Source organism: Bubalus kerabau, chromosome 21, assembly GCF_029407905.1.
Source record: "Bubalus kerabau isolate K-KA32 ecotype Philippines breed swamp buffalo chromosome 21, PCC_UOA_SB_1v2, whole genome shotgun sequence".
In the NCBI taxonomy this organism is placed as follows: Eukaryota; Metazoa; Chordata; class Mammalia; order Artiodactyla; family Bovidae; genus Bubalus; species Bubalus kerabau.
The window spans coordinates 64,293,891-64,306,842 of record NC_073644.1 but is presented as its reverse complement, the minus strand read 5'-3'; the positions used below and the strand labels follow the sequence as shown (position 1 = coordinate 64,306,842).

At 43.4% G+C, this 12,952-nt stretch overlaps 1 protein-coding gene and 1 pseudogene across 1 annotated transcript in view; one reads left to right on the top strand and one right to left on the bottom strand.

Annotated features, from left to right (window-relative positions):
* The window catches only part of PHLPP1 (PH domain and leucine rich repeat protein phosphatase 1), a 223,235-nt gene that overhangs the window by 122,822 nt on the left and 87,461 nt on the right, over positions 1-12,952 (bottom strand). The gene's annotated exons all lie outside the window — the stretch shown is intronic.
* LOC129636107 (60S ribosomal protein L17-like) lies at positions 8,202-8,817 on the top strand (annotated as a pseudogene).

The following is a 12,952-nucleotide window of genomic DNA, read 5'->3' as shown; positions in this document are numbered from 1 at the left end:
ACTCGCTTCTAACAAACAGAATGTAGCCAACTCAATGGCTGCTGCAACTTCTGAAAAGTGAAAAAGTCAAAGTCTTAGTCGCTCAGTCATGCCCACATCTTTTGCAACCCTATGGACTGTAGTCCATGGCATTTTCCAGGCAAGAATACTGGAGTGGGTTGCCATTTTCTCCTCCAGGGCATCTTCCCGACCCAAGGATTGGACCTGGGTCTCCTGAATTGCAGGCAGATTCTTTGTCGTCTGAGCCACTGGTGATTTCTGAAACCAGGTCATAAAAGGCACAGCTTCCACCCTACCTCTGCTAGCATTACTCTCTCTGGAGAAGCCAGCTGCCATGTGATGAGGACACACAAGGAACCTCATGAAAAAGCCAACCAGGTGAGGAACTAAACCTTCCTGCCAATAGCCAATACGGAGCTGAGGCCTCCTCTGCAGCCACGTGAGCAAGCCACACGGGAAAGACCCTCCAGTCCTGGTCAAGCCAGAGAACTCTGCCCCCAGGACACCTTGGCTGCAGTCTTCACAATAACGTGGCCAGAGTGAGACAGCTGAGCCACTCCAGAATTCCTGACTCGGAAATTACGAGACCATAAATGTGTGCTGTTTTAAGCCACTGAGTTCTGAGGCAATAACTAAGACAACCTTACTGTGCTGGCTTCACTTAGTTCTGTTTACCTGAACATAGCGAAGCATTAATAGCCTTCATTTCCCTAAAATAATCTACAAAAATATTTACAGAATGTTGTGTAACTTAGTGGAGCTTCCCCGGTGGCTCAGCGGTAAAGAACCTGCCTGCTAACATAGGAGCTGCAAGTTCGGTCCCAGCATTGGGAAGATTCCCTGGAGAAAGAACTAGCAACCCACTCCAGTATTCCTGCCTGGAAAATCCCATGAACAGAGGAGCCTGGTAGGCTATAGCTCACAGGGTCGCAAAGATGGGACATGACTTAGCAACTGAGCTCATATGAGCACATATAACTTAAGAGGGTCTAGTGTAACTGAAACAGTCAAAAGAAAGAATAAGAACAGCACTGAAGCAATCACAATTTCTAAAACTTTGGAGATAGAAAGTATTCATGATAATGTTGTTGTTCAGTCACTCAGTCATGTTTGACTCTTTGCAACCCCACAGACTATAGCCCACCAGGCTCCTCTGTCCATGGGATTTCCTAGGCAAGAACACTGGAGAGGGTTGCCATTTCCTTCTCCAGATCTTCCTGATCCAGGAATAGAACCCAGGTCTCCTGCATTGGCATGATAACACAGCACCAAAAAGTAAGGGTTGGTGGAAGAATTTACCATGTCCCTAGAGCTGAAAAATGGTCAGGAATGACTCAGAGCATTCAACTCTCACCTCATCTTCTCTACCTTCAGAGCTAAGACTGACAAAACTCTAAAGAGTGTTTCTTATCGCATATAAATCCTTAAATCCTTCTTGACCACCTGCAGTGTCAGAAAGACTGAATTAAATTACCTGCCCAGGATCATTTCAAGAGTGGGCAGAAGGATTTAGATGACTTTATAATAAGGTCCAGAGACCTCTCTCTGAACTGGCAGCTGGGAATTTTTGAGCTGAAAATCTAAGCAAGCTCAGCAAGGTATGCTAGCAGCAGCTTTGAAGTAGAATCAAGACTTGTTGCTTTTAGCTAATGGAAATGACAGCCAGCTGCTAAATGAATTCAAGGAGCATTCATTTATGCATCAGACCAAAATATACAAAGTCAACTGCCTAGTAAATCTTGTTTCTTCCTGACAGCTACTCAATCTGATTAGGTTTATTTATATCTCCCAAATTAGGGTAGACCCTTATCCTCGAGAAATGCCATGCCATGAACCTTTCTCTAATCTCCAAGTTCTTGACTACCACTAGAGTTTATATAATTTCCCCTATAATAGTCATGAAAACAGTGCCTGGAAGACGTGTGCTAGCCCTTCACACTCTTACAGATTATGTAAACACAGGCCCAAAGTAATTGAGGGGAAAAAAAAACACCCATCAAAGCAAATTCTAATATAAACTACAAAATTAGCTAGTAAAAGTAGCCATGAATTTTTAAAATTTGAAAAATCAATGTAACAAACTATAAAAACAAAGGAATGAACTATGACTATACATTGTGTGTAATGTAAGTTGTTGTTCAGTCGCTAAGTGATGGCTGACTCTTTGCAACCCTGGTAGCACACCAGGATCCTTTGTCCTCCACTATCTCCAAGAGTTTGCTCAATTTCATGTCCATAGAGTCAGATAAGCCTGCTGCTAAGCCGCAGCTAAGTCGCTGCTAAGTCGCTTCAGTCGTGTCTGACTCTGTGCAACCCCATAGATGGCAGACCACCAGGCTCCCCCGTCCCTGGGATTCTCCAGGCAAGAACACTGGAGTGGGTTGCCATTTCCTTCTCCAGTGCATGAAAGCGAAAAGTCAAAGTGAAGTAGCTCAGTCGTGTCGCAAGAACACTGGAGTGGGTTGCCATTTCCTTCTCCAGTGCATGAAAGCGAAAAGTCAAAGTGAAGTAGCTCAGTCGTGTCCGACTCTTAGCGACCTCATGGACTGCAGCCCACCAGGCTCCTCCATCCACGGGATTTTCCAGTCAAGAGTACTGGAGTGGGTTGCCATTGCCTTCTCTGCAGATGAGTCTAGTATATACCAAATGACATTAATAAAATGCCAAAGCAACTGCTGCATGAAGACAACCTATAGCAGAGGGCCTCAGACTTCAGCGCACACCAAACCACCAGGATGATCACTGGATCATCGAAGAAGAGAGTCCCAGAAAAACATCTACTTCTGCTTTATTGACTATGCCAAAGTCTTTGACTGTCTGGATCACAACAAACTGTGGAAAATTCTGAAAGAGATGGGAATACCAGACCACCTGACCTGCCTCCTGAGAAATCTGTATGCAGGTCAGGAAGCAACAGTTACAACTGGATATGGAACAACAGACTGGTTCCAAATCGGGAAAGGAGTACGTCAAGGCTGTATACTGTCACTCTGCTTACTTAACTTATATGCAGAGTATATCATGAGAAACGCTGGACTGGATAAAGCACACGCTGGAATCAAGATTGCTGGGAGAAAGATGACACCACACTTATGGCAGAAAGTAAAGAAGAACTAAAGAGCCTCTTGATGAAAGTGAAAGACGAGAGTGAAAAACTTGGCTTAAAACTCAACATTCAGAAAACTAAGATCATGGCATCTGGTCCCATCACTTCATGGGAAATAGATGGGGAAACAGTGACAGACTTTATTTTCTTGGGTTCAAAGATCACTGCAGACGGTGACTGCAGCCATGAAATTAAAAGACGCTTACTCCTTGGAAGGAAAGTTATGACCAACCTATACGGCATATTAAAAAGCAGAGACATTACTTTGCCAACAAAGGTCTGTCTAGTCAAAGCTATGGTTTTTCCAGCAGTCATGTATGGATGTGAGAGTTGGACTATAAAGAAAGCTGAGCGCCAAAGAATTGATGCTTTTGAACTGTGGTGTTGGAGAAGACTCTTGAGTGTTTCTTAGACTGCAAGGAGATCTAACTAGTTCATCCTAAAGGAAATCAGTTCTCAATAGTCATTGGAAGGACTGATGCTGAAGCTGAAGCACCAATACTTTGGCCTCCTGACGTGAAGAACTGACTCACTGGAAAACACCCTGATGCTGGGAAAGATTGAAGGCGGGAGGAGAAGGGGACGACAGAGAGTGAGATGGTTGGATGCCATCACCAACTCAATGGACATGAGTTTGAGAAAACTCTGGGAGTTGGGGGTGGACAGGGAGGCCTGGCATGCTGCAGTCCACTGGATCGCAGAGAGTCGGACACGACTGAGCGATTGAACTGAACCCACCAGGAAAACCTCGCTATACACAGACTGCGAGGCTCCACCACCCAGAGTTTCTGACTCAGTAATTTTGGGTGGGAGTATGAGATTTTGCTGATGCTGCAGGTCTGAGCACCACAACTTCAAACCCACTGAGTTCTGCTCTCAGGTTACCAATGTCTTTTTGAGCTGGTGGATCATCAGCATGTGGTTGATTAACACTGACGGAAGAAGCAGGTGAGTGACTCTGGGGAGATGAGACAGACAGCCAGGATGAACGGGGCTGCCTCTTAACTCCTTCGTTCCCTCCCACACTTCTGTCCTCACACGGAACTAGATTTGTTTCCCAGACATCTTTAAAGTTCCCTCCCTTCCATCATCAAAATTATTCTCAGTTGTCTCAATATCTGATGCTCACGTCTCTTCATGGGACATGTATTTAGAGAAGCTATTTTTTTCAAATGTAGGTTTCATTACAATTTGGCATTCGTAGAGATGCTAACCCTTTGCTGCTTTACGAGCATCTTCAGCTCACTTCCAGGAGCCCTCCATGGTTAGCTGGTGTGGTCTCCTCTCATTAACTTCGTATCTGGCAAAAATCCACATTTGAAAAACTTCACCAAATCCACCTGCACCTGTCAGTTCCATGTCTTCACCATCTGTTACTTCCCAGAAGTGGCAGTCTCATCTTTCCTGTGACGGTCAGACCATACCCAGAGCCTTTCCAACATTCTCCTGAGTTTTCTTTCTCATTTGATGAGCATTCCCCGCCCCCACCCTTGGTTAGAACAGTCACTGAAACAGTTTCATTAACTTTTTGTTGCCATTTCCACCCCAGTGAATGGTAGACTTGCTTGGGTCCATAGGTTTGTTAAGCTTTTTACCGCATTTGACATTCTTAAATTACCTATAACTTCTATTTTCTGGCAAAAAAAAAAAGAAAGATCACTTTGGTAGACTTCCAAATTTTCATCACCTGCTTTCTCAGCTGCCTTGCTTTTTGTGGTGCCTCTCCACAAAGAATAACAGCATAAGGCACCAGCATTAAAGCATAAAACACCATTTGTGAAGAGAAGCAGCTGAACTTCTCTGAAATGACCAAGCTGGGCAGCGGGCCTCAAGCTCGATTCAAATTTGCATCTCCAAAAAATTACGAATTACTATATATCACGAGGTTTTAGAGGCCTCAGGAATAACTAGATCTCAAATCTGAGAATGCCTACCTAAATCCAGTATCCGCTCTCAAAAGAATAAACAACACACTCACTCCCTCCTGGAGACGCAAATTGTGATTTGTGTCAGAGGTGACGGAGACTGCTGCGGGTGTGGAAATCAGGATGATGAAGCGAGACAGCTCCGCAGCTCCAGCTGAGTCAAGGCTTCACTGTGCGATGCTTTATTAGGGGTGCTGGAACATTCCAGCCAGGCACACACATGCATAAGCAAATACTAAAATAAAAATTCTAAAGTCCAGCAGGAAACAATGTTTGGATAATCCACAACATTATTCCTCTCTAAGACATAGTAAAAAAACAAAACAAACACTATATTTCAGTTTACTCTGTTTAGAAGAATAGACTTCAGCCAAGATGCCTTGACAGGGTTACAAAGAACAACGTCTACAAAGCCACATTAAGATGCAGTGTGATTCAAAAATCTTTTCCACAATGGTTCTCTCTGAGAGATGGGGTTAGACTTTACTTTTCATTTTATAATACATACTGACAATGTATAATTTGACTTTTATAAATAAAAACAAAGATTTCAAGAGCAAAACAATTTCCTAAAAACCTTATTTTCCACTCCTCTACTGTGTTAGATAACATTCATTTGACTTCCTACCCTTTTCCCTACAAGGCTGATTACGTCAAAGATGTTAAATCTAGATTCAGGAGTTCTAAAACTGTCCTTAAACAACAACAAACATCAGAAATGTCTAACACTCAGCCACATTCCAAACAAATGACTATTCCTCAACTTATAAGAAATCTCTTTTAAAAATTACAACATCTCCCACAATTAGCCCATTTCTACAATTTACTTACAGGAAATTGTATTTTGAACTTTCTCAGAATCACACATATAATCCACTACATTTCCACTTAAATTTTTTCAATTATTATCTTAAGCACAGCTCTATCATGAAAAGTTTAAGAGAAAGGGGAATTAAAAACAAGAAAATCAACATAATCCCAATTTCTCCACAGTATTATAAAGATTTTGGTGAATTTTTTCAGTTCTTTTTTAAATTTTGAATCATTTACATACTTACAACATGCACAGCATGTTATGTCCTGCTTTACTTAGCCTCCTCAAATTATATCATATACTCTCCCAAGTTCTCAGCCTTTCTGTCTAAAAGACTTGCAAGATACTCCATATACTATTGTTTACTCATTTCTTCATTATTGATGATTGTTTCTGAATTTTCATTCTATGAATTGCTAAATCAAAGTTCATGACTTGTATTTTTTATGATTCCTAAAACCCCTCTTCAATTTTACCAATTCTTCCCAGCCAGCAACTCAAAATCAGCTCTAAATCAAAACAAGCAAAAATAAGCATGCCTCTACTATTTTCCCCAAAGAAATGAGTAACTTTTCCAGAAATCCTAAGAACGTGTGGAAAAAAAACAGCCCACTAAGCCATGTTATTAATAAACATGAACCCACATCCACTACCCACAATGAAAGCAGGTTTCACATTGTTGATACCTGTAGTTGTGTTTGACTAAGACATGTGAAGTCACCACTTTTCAAAGAAAGGTTAAAATAAAATTAACTTCAGAAAAAAAACCACAACCCTATAATTTATGGGGAAAACACTTTTGTGTTTGCACATAGACAAATGCAGCAGCATTCTGATCCATGCAGGGCTCCATACTGGTTTTCCTTTCTGCTCCCAACCCCATAAAAGAACAGCTTTCCATCAAACAGGAAAAGGTAGAGGGAACCGCTACTCTGCCGTAAGTTATTCACTGATTGTAACTTTAAAAAAGCAGCAAAACCCTAGCAATGGGTAAAAAAGAGCATTTCCAGATAACCACACTGAGAAGGAAACAGCTGTAGCTGACGAGCAAGAATTTTACCGTGCTTGCTATTGTAAAAGCTATTTATTAAGTCTTTCAGGTCAAAATTCTGATTTAATTCCTTGGTAACCAAATAATTTATTCTTCTTAGTAATTTTTCTAATTTTCAAAGGGATCAGGAACCCCAGAACTTCAGTTGTCCTGGGATTTGGAGTTCCTTCAACTACCACACCCCTTGGCTTGGAGAGCCCAGTGTAGCCCAGACACGCAACACACAGCCTCCTAGGTGTGGCCCTTACAGGGTGCAGGCCCGAAGCCCAGCGCAGTACGCGGAATCACCTAAGGGCTCAACAAGCACCTGCTGCATCAACGGAATCGCTCCAATGTTTGGGCAAAAGAAAGCAGCCAGTTCTCAACATCCACGGAAAAATTACCAAAAACTATAGCTATGTTTTTGGGGAAAAGAAGGGATGGGAGAGAAAAGAGGTGGTTCACAATCAATTTCCCAGGCTTTAGGAATCTTGTTATATTATAAAGGAAAACATCTGCTTGGAATTATCAGCCAACTATTTCAAGCTTCTTCTCCTAGAAACATAAGGTGTTTTTTTTTGTATTTTTGTTTTTTTTTTTTAAGGAAAAGAGATACTATCAATGGGCAAATCTGAGTCATTCAGCTGAATTCATTACTGTATATACACAGTTTTGAAAAAACTGTCTTATTTTCATCATAATGTATGAGTATGATAATAAAACAATACACATATAAACATTCAAACGAAACAGTTCTGACACAAGGATGAGTGACAGAGATGACACCTAGAAGAGAAAGAATCCGACTGGAGGGCAATGAAGGCTTGTGTTTAAACAGGATTCACGTCCATTTATCTGTCACTTTCAGTGTCCCTGAAAACTAGAGAGCAAAATCTGCCTCCAGAACCTGCTGATAATAGGAAAGAAGTGCTTGCTAGCTCATTCTCCAGACAATGAAGTGGTCAGAATAAGAACTCTCGAGAAATGTGAATTTCTAGGTACTATGGAATCTCGTACCAGAAATGCAAAAGTCAGCTCTTCCTTTTCACCATGGTTTACAGAAGCGATATATTATTGTAATAGATTTATTTACAATTGTATTGCAATTCCAGGTCATACCTTTCAATCTTAAGTTACCAAAGAGAAGTTTTAATTTTAGTATGGCAACAAATTTTAAAAATTCATTACTCAAAACACCCCGGGGGTTTGAGAGAAATGACTTAGAACATACTCTGGAAACACCAAAATCCCACATCCAAAGTAATAAAACAAAATAAAAGCTTCACGGCTACAAAATATATTCAGATGATGTTTAAAATATAAATGGCTTTTCCAGTAAGCGGCCTGAGGTGACCCCTAAAAATGGTGCGCTATTCACTTGACCCAGAAAACCCCACAAAATCATGCAAATCAAGAGGTTCAAATCTTTGTGTTCACTTTAAGAACACTCGTGAAACTGCCCAGGCCATAAGCGGTATGCGTATCCGAAAAGCCACCAAGTATCTGGAGGATGTGACTTTAAAGAAGCAATGTGTGCCATTCCGTCGTTACAACGGTGGAGATGGCAGGTGTGCACAGGCCACACAGTGGGGCTGGACGCAGGGCTGATGGCCCAAAAAGAATGCTGAATTTTTACTACACATGCTCAAAAATGCAGAGAGTAATGCTGAACTTAAGGGCTTAGATGTAGATTCTCTGGTCATTGAGCACATCCAAGTGAACAAAGCCCCCAAGATGCGGCGCAGGACTTACAGCGCTCACGGTCGGATCAACCCCTACATGAGCTCTCCCTGCCACACTGAGATGATCCTTACTGAAAAAGAACAGATTGTTCCTAAACCAGAAGAGGAGGTTGCACAGAAGAAAAAGATATCCCAGAAGAAACTGAAGAAACAAAAACTTATGGCCCGGGAATAAATGCCGCAAAAAATAAATGCATAAAGTAAAAGATAAATAAATAAATAAATGTAGCAAAGTGCTATCCTGTATGCACTAGCATATATCACGCACGTTACCCTGGAAGAGACTGGCTGGATGGCCAGCAATCCCATTTCACCTTCCTGGACACACAATAACCACATCTCTCAGCCTCTCTTGGAATTCAGGAAGAGCTATGTAACTGGTTCTGGCCAACAAACGTGGCCTCCACCACTCCTGCAATCCCTGTGTTCCTTCGCAGGCTCCTCACCCCTGATCAGCTGGATAAAGATGGTGCAGGAAGAACTCTCTGAGGAGGCTCAAGGGGATGTGAAACCCCAAGACAGAAGGAGCCCAGGTCCCTCAGTCACTTGAGCTGGAGATGCCTGACTAGAAACATCAGCAATGGACTAGACAACAAGAACAAAATTAATCTGTATTATGTAAAAGCATAAGATCAGCATGGCTGGCTGGTGCAGTAGCTAGAACTTCCCTAACACAAGTTATTTTTTGTTGTTGTTCAGTTGCTAAGTCATGTCCGACTCTTTGTGACCCCATGGACTGCAGCACGCCAGCCTCCTCTGTCCTCTACTATCTCCCAGTTTGCTCAAATTCATGCCCTTTGAGTCGGTGATGTTATCCAACCATCTCTTCCCACCATATCCCATAAGCAAACTTCCCGAACTGGGAACCCCAACATGCATCAGTAGGTGGCCGAACTTCTATCTTTCTATCTTTCTTGGAAGACCCAGGGAAGAGGGCTGTGACTGGTCAGGCTGCCCGTCACGGAAGGGGCGTGGGGCCGTGACAATGAAGGGACACACTCCTCTCAAGTCAGCGCAGTGGCGGCCAGTTGTCAACACGAGTGGCTCTAGCAGCAGCTCGGGTGACTCAGAGAACAGCAAGTGACGCATCTTTCACTTCACTGAGGTCAGTCTTGGAATCCTAAACTGTGTTAGCCGCCTAGGCCTGCCACAACAAACCACCACCAACAGGTGGCTTAAGACAACAGAACCCACCTGCTCACAGTTCTGGAGTCTGGAGCCCGGGTGCAGTGCGTGCCCCGCGCCTGTCTCCTCACTGCTGGTGGCGACCCTCAACCCTCCCTGGCTGTGCAGTGTGATGCCAACCTCAGCCCCACCGACACGTCCCCTTCTTCTCTGGGTCTTTGTGCGTCCTCGTCCTCCCTCTGGGGAACACCAGTTGCTGAATTGAGGGCCCACTTTAGTCCAGTAAGACCTCATCTTAATTAATTATATCTGCAACAATTCTGAGGTCACACTGCGAGATTTTGGGTGGACATGAACTTTGGAAGGACATCTACTACTACACTTTTGATACCAGATCTAAAGAAATCTAATTTTCTCTAACTTTACAGCATTTTAAATTTGAGAATTTAATATAGTCCTGCCTTTAGTATTATCAGAGTATATTTTCAATATATTCAGCTTACACATAAAACTCATTTCATCATGAAGTATCACCTAAGATTAAGTAATTCTTGTTAGCAGAGCTCCAAAAAGAATGCTAGGTACAATACAGCATTTTGACTTTTAACTGTTAAAGACAAAAATACCCCAGCCAAAAAAAGTACCCTGTCTCTAAGCATTACATGCAGAAATTCAAACTACTGAAGATACATGAAGCAGTTCACGACTCTGTTTGCAGTCGGGCAATGGGCTTGGCTGAAGTCCAGTGATCAGTACGTTAGTCGACTGACGGTGTTAGCACTTCACTTCCCTCTGAAACAAACCTCACTGTTTATGTAACTATATTTAAGAAAAGCTCTTAGCACTCGAAGAGGACTTAAAAACCATGAAGATTAACCCTGAAGACTATCACAGTCTTAACGTATTTTTTCAATAATTTTACATACTTTTGCTGCCTATTCACAACCCCAACCACCACCAGCATCCACCGATTAAATAAACCCACTGGAGGGTGAACTGAAATGCCCACTCGGGTGCAGAGGATGCACACGATGGTTGTCACACACTAAACAGAGCGTGGGCGTTCTGTCCCCATGAAGGCGGGACAGTAGTAAAGAGCCCTCCCACCGACGTGGGAGACGTGAGAGATGGGTTCTGTCCCTGGCTTGGGAAGGCCCCCTGGAGAAGGGCACGGCGACCCCCTCCAGTGTTCTTGCTGGAGAATCCCACGGACAGAGGGGCCTGGCGGGCTCTGGTCCACAGGGTCTCAAACCGTCAGACATGACTGAAATGACTTGGCCTGCAAACAGAACACACTTACTTATTTAACCAACATTCTGGGTAAGAAAAATCACCAAAAAATAGTCCCCAACATTCAGTTAGTAGCACGACATGCTGAGAAACACCAATAAAGCTTTTAATTACTTAAATGTATTCAAGGTCATCACTACAAATCTAACCTTCTCACTTTCTTGGATCAACAGCTGTATGTGCATAGAAGTGGAGCAGTCTCGCCACCCCTGTCCCCCAGACACAGCTGGTCTAACCGCGGTCATCCTTTGCCAACAACAGACTCCACCCTCTCAGCCACGGTGGCAGTCATTCACGTCCTCTGCCATGAGCTGAAATGTTTAAGCCCTACCCCTGGTGGCTGTGAATGCAACCTTATATGGAAACGGGGTCTTTGCAGATGCAATCAAGTTAAGATAAGGTGATGTTGGACTAGAATAAGCCCTAATCCCATGACTAGTATCCTTAAAAGAAGCTTGGACACAGGCCCACAGAGGGACAGGGGCCACGTGACAACAGCGAGAGACTAAGGGAGGCAGCTGCAAAGCCAGGGAGCCCAGGGACTGCCGGAAACCGCAGACGCTGGGAAAACCAAGGATGAGTCCTCTCAGCCTTCGGGGGAGCACTTACAGCCTCCAGAAATACGAAGGAACAAATTTCTGTTGTGTTCAGTCACCCAGCTTGTCATCACTTGTTGCAACAGCCCCAGGAAACAGGTGCTGGCAGAGCGCCCCTCCCTCCAGAGGTTTGGGGGCAAATCTGGTCCTTGCTGCTCGCTTCTGGAGGCTCTCTTAAGAGAAAGAAAGAGACAAGGCCATGCCGTCACCAGGACCTGGCCCAACGGCACGAGAAGAGCTGGGTAACCCAGACACGGCTTCGCAGCAGTGCGTTCCAGGGCCCTGAGCTGCTGCCGATGTCGCACCTGTGCGGGCTCCGATCCGCCTCTCACCGGCAGACAACAGGCTGAGCCCACGGAGGAGCACGCAAGTAAAGTTCAACCAAAGCCAAACCTGTGTTTTGTTCACGCTGTGGGTATTGAGTTTGGTTTCTCTCATGGATTCAGAAAGGGGGGAAAAATGTCTTTAACTTAATATATAGAACAGATTTCTCATGGTTTTAATAAAGGCTAATAATAAATATATTACTATTACTTTAAATACAATATCACTATTTCATTCTAAAGTGAGAATTACAAAGGGTGAGACTGGATTGGACATTAGGAAACCTGAATTCTGGGGCAGGCTTTGCCGCTGACTGGCTCTATGATTTTAGCTAAGTCCTTCACTTCTCTAGGCCTTTATTCTCTCAAGTGGGATAGGAAATGGGAACATCAGTGTTCTCAGTGGCCTTAAGTTCCATCTTTCCCCCAATCCAACTCCTAATAAAGCAGTGATCTATTTAGAAGGGAGTCACCTGAATAGTATTTACTTTAAGATGCTCTCAGGGAAAACATACACCCGCAGATCATCAGAAGTCCTCCTTGGTACAAAGTTGCAGCTTTCTATGACTTACATGTGAACTACTCCTCTGATATCTCTTTAATCATCTGTGTTTATAGTGGCTCCCTAGTGTTCCTGACTTTTCTAAATAACTGGCTTATCTTCTTCTGGAAGAGGGCAGAGGGGCCCCGTCAGGCGTGTGTGTGATGTAGCTGTCATTTCTGTGAGCGATCTGCTAAAATCAAGGTTTCAAAGACAGAACGCAGTGCGTCTCTGCTCATCCAGCTGTGGGGTTATCACTAAGGAGGATGGTCAGGTGTGCGAGTTAACGCTAAAAGGAAAAGTAGCATGTCTGCACTTTCACAGGCTTTCCAATGCTTACCCTTCATACCTCTTCAGAAGTATTCAACTCCGGATAGAATAAGACAGTCACAGTATAGCCACTCTGAGCTTCTCTCAAACTAATGATGTGGAGTCCTTTAAAAAGCTACATAGTTATGAC